At 52.9% G+C, this 17,450-nt stretch overlaps 1 protein-coding gene across 3 annotated transcripts in view; it reads left to right on the plus strand.

Moving 5' to 3' along the window:
- The first annotated feature begins 396 nt into the window (after positions 1-396).
- The window catches only part of TNR (tenascin R), a 51,933-nt gene continuing 34,879 nt past the window's right edge, over positions 397-17,450 (plus strand). For all 3 annotated transcript variants that reach the window (XM_015290244.4, NM_205276.4, XM_015290245.4), the window contains exon 1: positions 397-616. The gene's annotated coding sequence lies outside the window, so the exon portion shown is untranslated. The remainder of the gene's footprint in view (positions 617-17,450) is intronic.

A 17,450-nucleotide genomic window follows, 5' to 3' on the forward strand; every position in this document is an offset into this window, starting at 1 on the left:
GAGTTGATTTGCCCCAGTGGTTCATGTTCCCAGCCCTGCAGAACTCAGCTCATTCTTTGCATCGCTCGCTTTTTTTTTTTTTTTTTTTTTTTTTTTTTTTTTTTTTTTTTTTACCCCCTCCCCTTCAGCGCCCTTCTGGTCCCCTCCCCAGTTGCCCCTTCCATGCCTCCCCCAGGGCAGCCGCCTGGCAGCAGGACCGGCGGGGGGAGGCGGTGCAGCCGCAGCGGTGCCGCCTGGGTGTTCGGGCGGGATTTTCCTCCCACTTCTGCCCACTAGGTGGCTGCGTGTTGGGAGAGCCCGGAGCGGAGAGTGAGGGGAGAAGAGGGGAGAGCAGGAAATAAAAAAAAAAAAAAAAAAGGCAAAAAAAAAAAAAAAACAAGCCGCTGAAATTTAAGCAGAGGAGGGAGCGGCTGCCAGGCAGTGCCGGGGTCGCTCCGCTCTGCCACAGTAGGCAGCGGGCTGCCGGCGCCAGGCAGGCGCCAGGCCGAGCCCGGGGACCCCCCCCCCGGAGCGGGGACGCCCCACTTCCACCTCGACGGCGGCGGGAGGCAGGAGGAGGCGGCAGGAGGCGGCTGGAGGCGGCTGGAGGCAGGAGGCGCCGGCCCGGGCCGGCCCGGTGAGTGCGTTCAGCACCGCGGACAGCTCCGCGCTCTGCGGTTCTCCGCGCTGCGGGGCGACGCGGGCGGGCGCGGGGCTGGGAGCGGGGCTGGGAGCGGGGATGGGAGCGGGGATGGGAGCGGGGGAGGCGGCCCGGCCGCGGGGCTGCGCGGGGGAAGGGCTGCGCTTTCGGGAGGAAGGTGCCAGCACTTTCTGCAAGTTCCCTTTGGTGCTGATATGAGGCTAAAAGAAATTGGGCTCTTAGCCCCTGCGTCATGTGGGGAGAGGAAGGGGAACGCATCTCACTGCGTGCTCGCAGGCGGTGCTGGGGGGCTCGCTCACACTCTCTCCCCATCTCCCCTTCGTGCTCCTTCCCACACCTCGCTCCCGTTTCCCCTTTCCCCAGCGCCGGGCTCAGCCCCGAGCGGTGCCGTGCCCGTACCGGAGGGGCCGTGCCAGCCGCAGCCGTCCCCGGGCGGGCGGGGAGCATCCCCTGCGCAGCGCTGCCCTCCGCACCCAGCCCCGCCGAGCTGCCCTCCCCCCTCCTCCCCGCAGCCCTCCCAGGCTGCGCCGAGCTGCCCGCATCCCCGCTTTCTGGTTAAAGTTTGAAGGAGATTTTTGCCTCCCCTCTCGCTCGCTCGGGAACACATCGATGGCAGCTAGATGGAGGCACGCACGATTTGGAGGCAAATCTGCAGGTTTGGAGCGGCTTCTGTAGCGCTCCGAGCAAAACCCTGAGATTAAAACGACGGCCCCAGCGCTTCGCGGAGCTGGAGAATACCAAATAGAGGAAGCAGCCCCGCTGGCACCCCGCGCCGAGCTCCAGAGGGCTTTTTCCTCCGTGTCCCTCCCCCAACACCCGGTGCCCTTCTCCTGCCCGCGGGGTGCGCTGCCGGGGGCCGGCTGGGAGCTGCGGGATGCGCGCTGAGCGGCGGCTCCGGAGCGGGGAGCGAGCGCTGTTGGCGGGGTTACTGCTGCCGAGCCGGCGGGGAGAGCGATGCGTGGGAGCTGCCGAGGCACGGATTAATTAGGCACGCTCCGTTAACGGGTACCTGTTAGAGCTCCTGGCAGAAAGCATCTGCCCTGGGAGGAGGAGGATGCTGAGCCCAACGGGGGATGCTGCTCAGCTGAGCATCCCACCTTTAGCCAGGTCTGCGCGCCGTCTGGGACCAGCGTGGCCGTGCCCAGCTCGTGCAGGGGAGTACCAGGCAGGGAATGACAGCGTAGGGTGGGCAGGGGGAGCAGAGGGGCCTTGGGCTCCCACAGACCCCAGGGTGCTCCCGGAGCACGTGGTGAATGCGGTGAGCGCCGAGCAAATGTTCATTAGCGAGTGCGGGTGCAAAGTGGACGTTTGAGCGTGTTATATAAACAAACAGAAAGGAGCCATCAACGCGGCGGGGGAAGGAGTCGATTCATTGACGGAGCTGCCCAAGCAGAAGGGATAAAGCCGGCAGCAGGGTGACATGGCGTGGCGGCAGCTTATAATCCGCTCTGCTTTTAATTGTGTCTATAATGAGAAATGAAATGTCAATGTCATTAGATGCTGCCTCTCGCTGTCCCTGCCTGTGTGGCACAGCGGCACGGGGGCCATGCAGGGTCGGTTGCCTCCAGCTCTGTTAGGAGCTATTCCAACCCCTCTGCCCAGAGAGCAGTGGGCTGGGATGTAAAGGTGTAATAACGTACGGGAGAAAAGGAAAAGAGAAGGAAAATCAGGGGAGGAGGCTGTGGCTCCCTGCACAGCTCCCAGCCTCACAGTGAAGCAGAAGGATGCGGATGTTGAGTCCCATCCTGACGGCAGAGCCCCACTGGGTCCATGCTGGAGTTCTGGCAGTGCTACCCATACCAAAAGCATCTGCTGTAACACCAGCAGGAAAGCCAGCGCCATCGTCCCACAGTCTGTGTCCATGCCCCACTATCATCTTTGTCTCTGTTCATTGCAGAGTAGTTGGACTAGATGACATTTAAGGTCCCTTCCAACTCAAAGGATTCCATGATTGTATGATTCTGTGGAGCACATGGACAGACGCTGCCGAGGGTCTGGGCTGTGCAGGTCTGTGCCAGGGGGCTCCTTGGCTCCTTGACCTGGAGGGTGATTTCTCTAAACCTCAACATGCAGCTTTGTCTCAGTTGCACAAAGTGATTTATTGTGGTGTTCTCTGAATACCAAAGCTTGAGGTAGTTGGAGAAATCCCATCCTGGTATGGATGGAGGGAGCACTCCCAGTTGTCATATAGAGAACTGAGCCTGGTGGTTGTGGTGAGCACCGTGATGAACAAAATCCTTCACTTTACCTTTATAATTACCCCTCACAGTCTCTTGCAGTCGCTTCCTGATGAGCCCCAGGTAATTCTTTGATCTTTCCTTCTCTTCCCCCTCCTCCCCCAAATTTCCTACTTGTCATTGTCAATGTCAAAGCCTTGCACTTCCATAAGCGTCAACATTCATCTCTAGTAATGCAGGGGGAGCTGAAAATGGTGGGGTTGGAAGTGCCAGAAGCTGCCCTGCTTCCAAAACCAGACAGGGGATGGACACACAGCCGGGATGGCACCCAACCCTGCACTAGGAGATGGTCGAGCCATTGCTTGAATTGTCCCATTGCTACCCTAGCTCTGATGGGTCACCATCACTGGAGACCCTCCAGCATCCCAAGAGGGTCTGACTCTGGGTGTCTCCCACTATAGATAGGTCCAAGTGATGCTTGCTGCCTTTGGGTGGTGAGCAGAACCAAGATCCTGCTGTGAGATATTCAGCTCTTGCTAAAAGGATGTTTATAGAAATATTCTTGCTCTTCAGCTGGGTTTTGGTCTTTTTCTCCAGGTGTGTGCCTGGCAGTGATCAGTGGTCATTTTGATTTCCCGTGGATGGTTGCTGCTGGGTTTACTGCTATAAGGGGACCTGAATTCCCAAACTCCCCATGTTCTGTGGGCAGATGGGGGGCATAAAGGGGCCCAGACCCAACAATTCTCAGCAAAAAGTACAGCAGAGGTTGTGTGTGCTCTCTGAGACTCCTGTCTCTAGAAGCATACATAGATCCTTTGCTCATCCCCAAAGGAGATCTCAAAATTACCTCCACTGTTGGAAAGTGTCATGTATGGACCTTCACGTGAAGAGACATCCTTTGGTGGAGGCCATTTGCTGAGTCAATGGAATGCATCCGGGGAGGGCCAAGTGAGCTGAGCAATGGATGGAGTGGGATGGGTGGGCGAGTAAGAAGGGCGAGGATGCCCTGGGTCTTACAATCCTTGTCTCCAACCCATTTCAGTCCCAAAGCATTCTTTTCAAATTGGAAACACTGCACAGTGAACCTCTTCCTTTTTTTCCTGCTGAAATCATGTTCATCAGCAGAAATATCTGAAAACGAACTCGACTGCTGAAGCGCATCCCTGAGCAGAAGCACAGCCCTGCAACAGAGGCTGGCTGCCTTCGAGTTAGTCAGCCAGGGCTCCCGGCTGCTAATTATACATGGATTGATTGGGATCGATTGGGCTGTTTTCCCTTTGGGTGCAGTGGGGTGTCCACAAGAACTGCTCGAGCTGGCAATAATGGGACCCCCTCGCCCCAAGGTATCCAAGAAAATCCCATTGCAAAGAGCAAGCCTTAAACTCAGCTGTAATTACCCAGCTAATCTATTATGTAGCACTAGAAGCAGAGCAAACCAGACAAACAGTTCTGAGATAGCACTGTAAGAATTGCTTCATTCAGTAAATAATTTTAATGCCAGTAATTATTTCCTACAAGGGGACAGGGCAGGAGTGCCTCAGGGGACTTCCAGCCGCAGAAGGGATGAGCCCTCTGTGTAATTCCTCATTAGTAACTGACGTGCACCCCACCCAGCAGCTAAACCAGGATGGCTGGTGTGGTTTTGGTGGCTCTGCCCCCATGGGCAGCATCTATGGCGCTGCCTGGGGATGCAGCATCCCTGCAACAATGGAGGCTGGGATGGGACCTGTGTGTGGCAGCATCCTGGCCCCACTAGGGTTCAGAGACAGTAAATTGGGTGTGAGCCTGTCATTTTGCTGAAGTGCTACTTCCCTGTGTTAGCATTGTGTTAATGAAGATTAATGGTGGGGAACAAAGGTTAATGTATGGCACGCTTCCTGGCTGCAACTGGCACAGCCAGTGTCCCTGGCACCCAGCTGTGGTGGCACCAGCTGAAGGGTGATGCTGGAGATGGAAGCATGGTGTCCTACCTGCAAGGATTGTGTCGTACTGTGGGATGGTGCTGGAGGGGTCCCCAGGATGCAGGATGTTGCATTGCTGCTGCATCCTGGCAAACAACCACCCAGCCCTATTCCTTGCCTTTCCCTCACTGCTGCCTTCTGCAGGGCTTTGAGTTCTTGCTGCCTCTGAACCCAACTTCATGCGAGGGCACAGATGGCTTTGAAGATACTCAAGGCAAGGCTGCTGGAGAGAGAGATGCCTATCAGTGTTCTGTTCAGGATCAGCATTGCTTCATTTGTCCTGCCGGGGCCGTCATGCCTGGGGATGCATCGCCTTCCTGGTCCATCAGATGGAAAAGCTGGACCCAGAGGGTGGCCCAGTATTGGATCACAGAGCTTCACAGCTCTGTTCCCCTCCATCCTCCATTTTCCCTCTCCATCTTCCATCTCCAACCTTCACCCTCTATCTCCCCCTCCATCCTCTATCCTCAGTCCATCTCCACCTCCATTTCCATCCTCTATCCTCCGTCCATCTCCATCTTCCCTCTCCAGCCCCATCCCTCTCCCTCCCCAGCCCTGCCGTGCTCTCTTCCCCACTCTGGGCTTTTGTTTCCATCCCAACTTCATTGAAAAGCTCTATTTATTGCATTAGGCACTAATATGAAGAGAGTCTCTCTCCGGCTGCCCGCTGCAGATGGGGACCTCACTCAATCCATGTCCTGTTCTCAGCTGGGGAATAACAATGAACTTGGGCTGGAGAAAGAGCAGCTCTGTGCTGCGGGAGACAGCCCTGTCCACGGGGCCAAAATAACTCCGTTTGTTTTATTTATAAACTCCGGGGGGGACAAGGAGTGAGCGGCATACAGATGTTGGCACAGCTGGCTGGGCCAGCACTACGTGCCTGGCTGCGGGGATGCTCTGGGGTCTCCGCATCCCACCCACAGCAAGGATGCTCATGCGGAGCCCACGGTGTTCGGCTTCCACTCAAGAGGAAGGGGGAAACTAAAAACAGGGGGGGAAAAAAGCCCCTCTTCATCATCTGTAAAGAGAAAAAGGAACGGCAGTAGTGGCTGAGCTGATCATTCCCCATCCGGACCCCTCCCCTCCACTGCCCCCCATGCATGTGCTCACTCTTGCTCGTCTCCTCCCGCGCTCCCACGAGTGAATTGGATTAGTCACATCCTTAATTAACTGTGCCAGTGTGAGCTCTATTAGGCATTAAATGTTTGTCACAATCCAATTAAAAAAGCCATCCCAGCAGGGCAGTGGTTGGGCAGCACCATGGGCATGCAGCCGGGTGGGGGGCATGGAGAGGAGCCCCCCCCAGTCCCATGGATACCCATGGGGTGGGTTTGCCCTTGGGTAGAGCTCCATCTCTGCATTACACCTGGGTGGTTTTGCTCCAACATTTCCCTGCAGCCCTGAGGAGGAGGCAGTTGTCCCTGTGGTGCCTATGGACGCATCTCATCCCACGGCAGTGGCTTGGGAGAGGGAACCCTGGTGGGGAACGTCTCCTCTGCAGCAGAAGCAGAAGGCTTAATCCTGTTAAATTTCTCCTTATCGATTGCGGATTTACAGCTAAACCACTCGCTGTGGAAATGCATGAGCTTCCCCCTCACAAGTGCATTAGTTGACCACACCAAGGGCTGCTCGCACACCCCAGGGCTCAAGTGGGGGACATCTGTCACCTCCGCTCAGTGGTGGCTGGAGTGACCCCACCAACAGGTAGGTCCCCACCACCCTCTCCTTTTGGTTCCCTCCAGATCGCCCTGCAGGTCCCACATCCACAGGCTGTGGGACGGAGAGGGCTGGGGTAAAGGGGATTTCGTTATCGATCCCCAGAGTGCAGAATCTGCTGCTCTGGAGGATTTTCTTCCCAGAAATCAATGGAAATGTGTTTATCAGGAAAACGTGTTTGACCTGGACAAGTGTTTTAGTGATGTAAACAGAGCTGGAGCAGGGAGAGGTGGAGATAAGGAGGGTTTGGAGCAGAGACAGACAGTGGCACAAAGGCTGGGAGATGAGAGGGGCTGAGATAAGGAGAGGGAATGGAGGGGAGAGCCGTGTGGGGAAGGGAAGTGCAGTGGAAGTGCAGGGAGGAGGAAGGTGATGGGAAGGCAGCCGTTCCCTTAAACTAGCACCAGGCAGGGCAGGTTTCCATGGAAATGGGTGGTGATGCGATGATGCTCTACCTGGCCCCAGTGGTACCCATACAGCTGATGCTGTCCCTGCCCCTCATTTTGTGGTCCCTGATAAGGGGGCCATCTTCTCATGGTGCAGCAGATCTCTCTGCCAAACTTCTCTCCCCTTTATTTCTCCTCTGTCTTCTTGTGACTCGTCCCATGAGATCACCAAATTAAAGAGGCCTCGATTAGAGGCTTTAATCCCACTGTGCTTTCTTGGACATGGTGCCGCTCTGCACCCCAGGTTGACACCAGTGACTTTATAACAAGGCTGCTTAGAGAAAGGTCCCATAAGGCGGTCTGGGCTGCCTGATCAGACAGACAGATTTCAGAACAGATTTCAGGAGAGATGTCACCGCTGCTGTGGGCAGAGAGATGCATGGGATGGCCGGGTTGGGATGTGCATGCTCACCAGCACCAACACAGGAGTGATGGTGATGCTCATAACACCCCAACGTGCATCCAGGACCACCATGCTATTTATTTTAACCCCCCGTGAAGCTGGGGAACGCCCCAGCACGGGAGTGAGGAGCACTGAACAGCAGGATTAATAATTCACGAGGCTGTTAAACAGGACACCCGGGGAATGAAAAGAGATACACCTCCAGGGCTTTGCGGTACAAATCGAGCCATTAACTACCTGTGGCTGTAAGTGAATTCCTGCTGCAGGCAGCCCGTCCATAGTGATGCTTTCTCTCCCCATCCTTACCATGCACCTGGTGAGGCTCTGGGGAAGCTCTGCTTTGCTTTCTCCCCTCCCATCACTTCTGCAGCTGCTTTTCTCAGCTCCTGTCCCAAACATGAGGAGTGGGAGCACTGTGGGATCTGTACTCACTGTTGTTATCCTCCCTGGCACCATGTCTCCATTGCAGGCACCTCTTGTTTGTTGGGAATGCTCTACCAAAAAAGACCTTTTCATGGGACAGGACATGGAGGAGCCCTGGGAAAAATGGGTGCCCAGACTTTGCTGAGCAGCCTGTGCTTGGGGTTTGATCAGTGCACATGCATGGTTTTTTTGGCTGTGCCCACTTTATGTGGCTGGAAGGGCTCCAGGCCCCAGGGCAAGCGCCCAGAAATGCCACAGCCAAAGTTCTGAGCGTGCTGGTGCACAGGGATGAAGGAAACTGGGGAACACAGGGTGTCCCAGCCCATCCCCTACGGGATGCTGAGGTCCTGTGCCTTCATCTCCCACCACGCTCTGCTGCATGGGGAAATGGTCACAGCTCTGATGGAGGTGTGGTGGTGGTGACGTGGGGCTGGGTGTGGTGGAGGCTGCAGACAAGTTTGATGGGCAGATCGAAGAGGCAAAGGAAAGAGAGACAAAGGTTAAGAGTATAAATAGGCAGTGCTCCAACTCAGAGCGCAAGGGACTGGTGAGGGAGGATAGGTGGGGAATAAAGAGTGCAGGATAAACAGAGCATGGAAGTGATGATGGGAAAATTGGCAGTGAGGATGAGAGCATTACCAGGAGCTGGGGGATAGGGTCCCTGTTGTCCCCAGACATGGGGGACTGGGCATAGACTTCCTCTGCTGGTAGGAAGAGAAGCAGAGGATGCAGTGAGACCCTTAGCAGGAATGCTTCTGTAGGGCAAGAGCAGTGCTACCCAGCAGGGATATGCCGTGGGATGACACAGGAGAAAGCCACCGTTGGCATACCCCAAACCCTGTGCCAGACTATAGATATGTAAGAACTGGGTGTGCATATGTATGCATACATATGTGCTGCTCTTAGCACTACTATTTGGGTTTTCTGCTGCTTTCAGGGGGCACAAACAGGGAGAGAGGCAGAGCACTGTGCGATGGTTTTACAACTTCCCAACCTGCTGAGTCGTGTTCTTGGTGGCTTAAAATAGGCTGTTATTAATGTGTCAGAATGACGGACTCCCTTCGATTGTCAATTATCCTTTTTTATGATATCTCCAAAAGCACTCTCCAAAAGCACACACACACACAAAAAAAAAAGAAAAAAAAATCCAGGTAATTTACTCCCCTTTGTAATTAGATTTGGTAATGAGGCCCTGCTTTGTAACAGTGCAGATCAGTGTCCAAGAAGCAGAAATTCTGCCAGCAGGCTCCCAGCCCTACCTCAAGACCTATACCCTCCACTGAGCTCACATGGGAGACCTGTGGGTTCATCACAGCTGGGTCACTGGCACAGTATTGGTGGAGGATGCATCTCCTCCAAAAATCTGGGGGTGTTCTTCCTTTCTTGCTCTATCTTATGTAATGGAAAAGACCTTCAGGATCACCAGGTCCAACCAGCAGCCTGATGTACCAAGTCCCACCACCCTAACCCATGTCCCCATCCAGGGGTGGGGACTCCACCATCCGTTCCAATGCTTGGCCACCCTCCCCATGAAGAAATTCTTTCTGCTGTCCAACCCAAACCTCCCCTGGCACAACCCCCAGGAGGGATGCCTCTTGATCACTCCAAAAAAGGGGAGCAACGATGAGACCCGACAACCAGCATGAAATTGCTGATGAAAAAAATTAAGAAAACTGGAACTACTTAAAAAGAAAATCTGCCATGAGAAGTGATATTTGAAGCGTTGCCATTTAGTGGACTCACATGGAGTGTGGCAATTAAAAGCTGGCTACGCTTGATTGGCAGGAGTTAGAACCCATGCCAAAGCCTGGCAGAAGCGTGGGTCTCTCCCACCTGCTTGTCCTTCCTGATCCTTCAGACCTTTACCAGATGCCAAGCAGACAAATGATGCTAAATTAGCTGTGGTCCTTCCCCCTTGTTTCATTTATTTTATTTTTCAAAACCAACAGCTTGGAAATAAATGTCCCCTCAAGGCAGAGCTGTCTACAGGTTGAGTTATTTTTCTTCACCCTTATCAGCATCTCCTTTGCCCCCACAGCTCCTATCCTTGGTCCCATCAGCAGCTTCATCCCTGGGCTCTCCAGGTACCTCCTTCCGCAGTGTCTGCTATAATTTGTATTTGGGAATTGCATTTGAAAGGCGAGATGATGTTTTGGGAATTGTTTTCCGTTAGGTTTAATTCATTTTTAATCAGCTGATGGTAACGATTTGATACAGACCATCTTCCTGAACTGAAGTTAATCACTGCTGAGCAAGCCTTTCACTTTGCGTTATTTAGAGAGGCATTTTAGAGAAATACTGTTGGAGAGGTTATTTAACCATGTATTTGTTTTCATTGTGTACACAGCTCTTTCATGGTCTTCCCGGCATTTAATGCAGAGAGATTTTATTTATTTTTGTCATTTGGAGGGAATTCAGCCCTGCCAAACTGCCTGGGATTGGTGGCCCTGGAGGCTGCAGTAATCTGCACAGACCATCTGGGCTGCAGCCCAGGGGACTGGAAAGCCCTGTCCCCACCAGGCCAGCTCTAGATCTCTCATTTTTGGAAATGGCAGAGAAAGGCACCATAAAATCACAGAATCACAGAATCATAGAATCACAGAATGGTTTGGGTTGGAAGGGACCTCAAGGATCATTAATCTCCAACTCCCCTGCCACATGCAGGGCTGCCAACCTCCACATTTAATACCAGCCCAGGCTGCCCGGGGCCCCATCCAACCTGGCCTTGAACACCCCCGAGGATGGGGCATCCACAGCCTCTCTGGGCAGCCGTTCCAGCACCTCACCACTCTCTTGGCAACCATGATTGCACCAAAGATGTGCCAGGTCCCAGTTTTTGCCCCCAGAGCAATTGGAGGGTTGATGATGGGTTGGCAGCAAACTCAGAGCCGGAGATGGAAAATGGGGCCATGTGGGCTAAGACCCCGAGTTATGAACTGGACTGGCTGAAGAGTCACCTGGCAAAGGATCACCTGACCGTGGTGGCAGCCAGGCAGATCTCTTGGGCAAGCCTGGCTGATGCTTGGCGAGAGGCAACCTATGGCTCCAGATGGAAGCTGAAAGCCAGGGAACCTGGTGCTGCCCCATCCATCCAAATCCTTCCCTCTAACTCCCAAATCCCCTTCCACCCTCTATTATATCCACCCTATCAGAATCCAGAAATAGTAGCTGCGTCATCTCCCTTCGGCCTGCTTTGGCAGAGCTGGAATTAGCCAAACCATGTGTTTATTCCCCTTTTTCACCCTTCTCTCTGAGCCGCGCTCCCTCCCAGCGCCGCCGAACCACACAGAGCTCTGCATCAGATAACGAAAGGCAGCACTCCCTCCTATAACCCCCCCCCCTCCGCCCCACCGCAGGATGAATTATTTATGACGCGCATTGATCGTGGGAAATAACCCCGGGGCATTCCAACCTGATCGAAATCGCGGCTCACACCGCAGCGTTAATTACCCGCCGGCCCACGATCCCAGCGGGGTGGGTCCACCGCCCCACTGAGCGCTGCCCGCACACAGAGCGGGCATCCTCGCATCCATCCCCCAGCCCTGCTGCCTTCGCTCCCTGCCACCTCGCTCTGCTCTCAACGCTCAGGAGCTCTTTAGTACCTTCTTTAAGTGTTTCTCTGCCTTGACAGATCTTATAGGAACAAATGAAGCCACCTCTCCATCTTCCTGATGGACTGAGCGGGCTCAGCTCTCTGCATCTCTCCAGCGAGGCGGTCTCCCCATCCTCTGATGATTTGGTGACACTCTGTAACTGCTCTGATTTCTCATCCTCCTTTGCTGAGATGCCCACAGGCGGAGCAAAGCACTCCGGCTCAGCACTCTCAGAATGGTGCCCTTCCCATGCACAGCTCCCCCTATTCCTCCCACCAACCCATCTCGCCAGGTGATGCCCCGGGGATGGAGAAGCCCATCCTACATCCTAGCACCTTCCCCAGTGTCAGGTTTAGGAGCTCGCAGCTTTAGCTTTAGCAGCTCCCGCACACGGAATAAGGGCTGTGATGAGGCAGTAAGACCTGTGTTACAATGCTCTGATTACTCTGGATAAGCCACACAGGCTTCTTAAGAAACTCTGCTCTACTCTGAACCATTCCCATGAGATTTAGAGAGATACAGCACTGCCAGACTCCAAAAACCACAGGTGTGGTGCTGATGCTGAGCAAGAAACTCTCCCTCTTACCAGTGCTGATGGAAGAGCATTCCAACATCATTCCTGAGTGAATGGGATGGTTTGGGGAAGGTGTTGGTGCTGTGGTCACAGGCAAGTGGTTTTGGTGGTGCACAAAGCACAGCAGCCACATGGAGAGGAGCACGAATGGGATGCAGTGCTCAGGGCTGTGCCATGGGAATTTGGGAATGTTGGGAGTTTGGGAAAGTTGGTACCTCTGCAAATGAAGCACTTCTTCCCCTACAGTAATGGGGTTAATGAAGAGATTAAACTCTGCTTGGAGCCGTTGCCAGCTGTAGGTATGGGAAAACAGAGAGGGCTGGGGATGCTGCTCTGCCTGGGCAGGAGGAGAGGGGCTCTGGTGGCTGGAGCAGGGGCTGTGCCCATCAGGGAGCTGTGATGGGGATGAACAGGAGGCTGGTGGAAGGTAAATGCCAGTAATTAGGCTGCAGCAGAGCTGGAAATGCTGGAATTATGATGGAGGAATGGGGTGAAGATACCCACTCAGGGCCAGTGCACGTCAGTGTAGTGCCATAACACCATGGACCTGAGCACCAGCTCCCACCCAGGTACCAATTCCAATCACAGCACTCCAGCAGAATGACTGGTAGAGGAAGTAATAACAGCAAAACACAATAAAACTGTAATGAAAAATAATTAAAAGACGGCCTGGGGGTGATTAGGAATGCAGGGAGGGAGGTGGTTACAGTGCTATCCAACGGAGGCAACGAGGAGCAGTGCTGGTGGTGGTAATGGGGCTGCTGGAGACAACGGGGTGTCTGGATGGAGGCGCAGAGCTTGGAATTGTAATGGGAATAATTATGACTCTAATGGGGTGGTAATAAAGATAATGGTACTGTAATTGAGGAGGGGATAGCTGGAGAGGAGGAGGTGCAGATAACAGCCTTGTAAAGGAGATGATAAGAAAGATAATGGATGGTAATGGAGTTGTTGTTAAAGGTAATGGAGTTATAATGAGGTGACGACTGCAGCAGGTAGAAGGGATGGTTGGTTTAACGAGGACCATGATGCAGAGAGGACTATATTTCTAATTGGCTGTGACAGGCAGTGGTGGAGGTGACCGGGAGGCTAATATCAACTGAAGGGGTCAACCACTAAGACAAACGCAGACGTGCAAAGAGCATGGCAGAACTGTGGTCCCCGGGGACGCAGAGCAGAGGTGATGGGCAGCGGGGATGCTGTGCTGTGGCATGAGGAACAGGGCAGAGGAGATGGAAAACAAGCCCTGAGCAAACCCTGAGGTTTTCTTCTGGTCTCTGAACCCAAGAGACAGGGAGGGGGGGCAGCCCATGGTGTGGATGAAGATGAGGAGTGCCGGCAGCGGAGATGACGGTGACTGGGACGAGCTGGTGGCTGCAGCACGGCTGTAGGGCAGGGATGGTCCCTGTGGGCTGCACTGTGTGGCAGTGACTGGCTGGGACAGACACACCAGTGAGCTCATCGGCTTGCAGCGATGCTGGCACAACCGCAGGGGATGAGGCAGAGCATCTGATTCACTCACCTCCTCCTGAAGCTCAGCACAAGGTCCCAAGCCCTACCTTCAGTCCCACTAATGGCCATTTTTGAGTTCCTGCAAGTGATTTCCTTGCGCAGCCCCACCACGTTGCTCCTAGGCCACTGTGCTCCTGCAGGACTTGGAGAAACCCTGCATGCCCCAGAGGTTGGGTTAGCTCAGTGAAGGCAGCTCGGGGCATGCCCTGCTGACATGAGCACACTTGACTCTAAATGCTCTGGAGGATGTTCTCCTCCGGGCTGGATTGGAGCCTGGTGTGATTATCCTGTCCTAATGAGCTGGAAGGGAGGGAGGGCTGAAGCTCAGCCCACACTGGATTCCTGCACTGCGACTCTTGGCTCTCTTCCTCCATTCAAGAGGCAAAGAGCTCGGGCTCTCCTTGGCTCTCATCCTCCTTGCCATGAACTTACAGAACAGTTTTCCCCAGCCGTTATACCAAAGGCCTATTGGAGCATGCTCTGCTTGTATTGCTGCACCTGCTCTCCTCATCGCTGGGTCCCCATTTCCATTTCCCTTTCTCTGCAACTCCTTTAGGGCCCCATGTCCTCCAGGTCTCTGAGCCACCCTCCTCTTGTGCCTCCACATGGAGATGGCTTGTTTTGGTGCCCCTAATGCAGTCGCTTTAGGTAATTGCCAGCTTCCCTGCTCTCTTTATCCCTCAGATTATCTTCCCTAGAGATGTCACCTACCAGTTCCCTGAGGTTTTTTTGCAGACTATTATCCTCATTCTGCTGTTCTCGCTCCCTTTCTCTTGGCACTGTGTACTCCATTATTTTGTGATTTATTTCCTGAAATTACCTCCCACTTTTTTTTTTTTTTTCCAAGCAGTTCTTCTCTATTAGCCCAAATCAAAACCAGAGTAACAGCTTCTCCAGTAGCTTTTTCCATCATTGGAAATGAGATGTTGCCCTAACACACCCCAAGAATGGAATGACTCCATCCTGCTGTATCGCTCTCCCATGGGGTGTTGGTGGAGTTGAAGGCTCTATTACCAATAGGCAATGAGAGACTCGGGGTTTGAACAGTCCCTTTTATTCACCCACCTCCCCAAGCTGACTCACGTGAGGGCTGGCCCACCAGTGCCCACCAATGTGGCCCACATCCAAGTCAGCTGCTCCCAGTTTCTTGCTAAATTTTGGAGGAAAGTCCCATTCTTCCTTGCCATTTGCTGGCATTTTCTGAGCAGTACCTCCTCCCTTTGTCAGCAAGCCAGCATGACTACAACACCATAACCTTTGTAGCTCTGCCTCTGCTTTTAGGGGTACGATTTGGTGAGTTCAAAGTGGCATCTGCCTGGGAAAGGGAGAAGCATCCTTTAAATGCCTCAAGCACCTGTGAAGGAAATGAAAGAGCTAACAACTAAAAAAAAAATATCAAGGTGAAGAGCTAGAAAGAAAAGAGCTAAGGAGATTGCCTCCGAGATAACCTAAAGGTTCGCTTCCACTTAAAGATGTGGCTTTTCTTTCTTTGTCTTAATCGGTTTCTCAATAGAAAAACTTGGAGTCGAAATAACCCAGCGCACCAAAGGACAAAGCAATTGCTGGTCCCCTGGCTGGTTGCCAGATCAAACTCTGCTATATACAGTAACAAAAATAAAGGGAAAAAAAAAAAAAAAGAAAAAAGAAAAAGAAACAATACACCGCAATAGGTGTCCCAAGGGGAAAACAGAGAGCGAGGGTGAAGAATAGGAGGGGAAATTGGAAGAGAAAGTTGGGCTGGCTCCAGGACCGACTTGTGCACAGATCCCTTAATGGCCAACCAGTTGTGGCTGCCCTGGGAAGTTGGTGAAAAACCCCCATTTGTGTCATCACCAGAGACTCCAGCCCTGGTAAATAATGATAAATTGTGAGCAGTGTCATGAGGTGAAAATCAAGGAGAGAAATAGTGCCTTAAAGAGGAGCTGCAGTAGCCAGCTCTCGCAGCCCAGGTGCTGCTTCTGCTCGAGTAGAGGGATTAGGATGTCCCATGTCTTCAGTATAGGGCTGGCCATGATGCTCAGAGTTCCTTGGAGATGCATGAGTTCAGGATGTCTGATGGTCGTTGTGGAACAGAGCTGCTCGATGGAGGGAAAGAATAATAAAAAGAAATAAAGGAAAAAGATGCAACACTCCTAGTTAAGGGCAATCCCATGGGGTGAGGGCTGACCTCTCCTTTCACCTGGGTATCAGCATTTGGGCATAAGCTCAGTAAGTTCTTGAAATTACTGGAGAGGGGATAAAAGAATAAAATAACTGAATGAGATCAACTCCCCACTATGCAAGAGATGTTATTGGTGCTATCTTGGCTAGTGTTGATGCCCACGTACCAGCAAACGTGCTTCAAGTTTCCTGAGAAACTGTGCCCCGTGGGCAGGTCTTGCAAGATGTAATAGCAGTGCAGCTAGCAGCGTTACCCTGAAACCTGTAGGATTTAACAGCTTGGGATGCTCTTTCTAAGAGTGATTTTAACTAGCCAATACATTTTTTTATGGCAGGGTGAATAACTCTCTCAATTTCATAGCACACAATCCACAAAAAGTCATTTTCTATTAAGCTCTTTATTGCTTTCAAGGGGACAAAAAAGCAAAAAAAAAAAAAATTTCCCAAAGTTTTGTGTTTTTAACTTCTTAGTGTAAGTCTGGCAAGGATTTGTGAGTCCGACTCTCCACTTCTGGCATCCACGGTTCCTTGGTTGGGAGTGACGTTGGGGTACGTCGCAGCCCCACAGCTCAGCTTGGAGGCTCCATGTGTGGCTGGGAGCCAACTTTGGGCTGTACCTCAATGTTTCAGCCCAGGGTTTGTCAGGTTAAGCAGCGGAGGGGTTTTCGTGGTTCCAGGCCATCACTGCGGATAAGCAGTGGGGAAAATTTATCAGCTTCCATTCAAAAACTGGGAAGCCGAACATCTCCTATGGGCACAGGCTGCTGCCAGCCCCAGTGCTCCTCTCACCTTTGGGAATGATGCTGCCTAAGGCATCTATGATGCTGCTGCCTTCATGCTGATTTGTTGCTGACCTTGTCAAAATTAGACATTGGCTCTTTCAGGCTCGGAGGAGTCGTGCTCAGCCCCTGCAAAGGCATGAGCATCCCTTAGCTCATGTGTGCAGGGCTGTGCATGTGTTTGGTCTTCACCTAGTGCTCAGCCCACTTTGGCATGTCTCTGGAGGATGGAGCTGGTATTCCATCGGTGGGAACAAAACATTGCTGCTGATGGCCCCGAGACATCTTCTTCCTTGGCAGAGAGAAGCACCAGGAGAGAGCAATGGGCCTGGATGCCAGCCCAGGCTGAGTCAGCATTTGGGTGTGCAGAAGCTCTAACATTACACCACCAGAACTGAGACTTAAAATATAATTAACTAAAGCCATGTTCTCAACCCCAAGCTGTCCCTGAGCCCCATGGAGGACAAAGCCATCCCCTCTTCATCCCAGTGACCAGGAGGCTGCAGATGGAGCTTTGGGCCTCGTCTCTGTCCAAGATCCTGTTTTCCTGCAGGTTTTGCAGGCTCAGTGGGCCGCCCCCAGCAGCACAGTGCTGCCTCCCAGCCCCAGGGGCTTTGGCAACCTATAGCTTTTTATGGATATTTGAGATTTGATGGAAGCCAGGGAACTCCTGGACGCAGCCATCCACCACAGCATCTCTCCTGCCCTGACCTCTGTCCTGTTTGCTGTGTGTAATAAGACGGGAGAGCAGAGGGCCGTATCGATGAGTGGGTTGGGTTCGCTGAATCTGACCAACTGTCCTGCTCCTAGCTGGCATCAGGGGCTGTTTACTCCCAAGTTCCTGCAAGCAAAAATCCCTGCCTTTTGCACTGCTGCGCTCCAGCTCCGTGCATATTTTTGGCTCTTCCCACAGTGCTGTAATTGCTGTCCAAGCCATCTCATTGCTCAGTTCAGCAAGCCCTGCACGGAAGACCACAGTGCATCATTTACCACTATTTATCCATCCACTGGAACAAAAGGGGAGGAGGGCAACAAGAAAGTGTGCTTCAGGTGGCTGTGGCTAATT

Source organism: Gallus gallus, chromosome 8 (assembly GCF_016699485.2).
Source record: "Gallus gallus isolate bGalGal1 chromosome 8, bGalGal1.mat.broiler.GRCg7b, whole genome shotgun sequence".
Classification (NCBI taxonomy): Eukaryota; Metazoa; Chordata; class Aves; order Galliformes; family Phasianidae; genus Gallus; species Gallus gallus.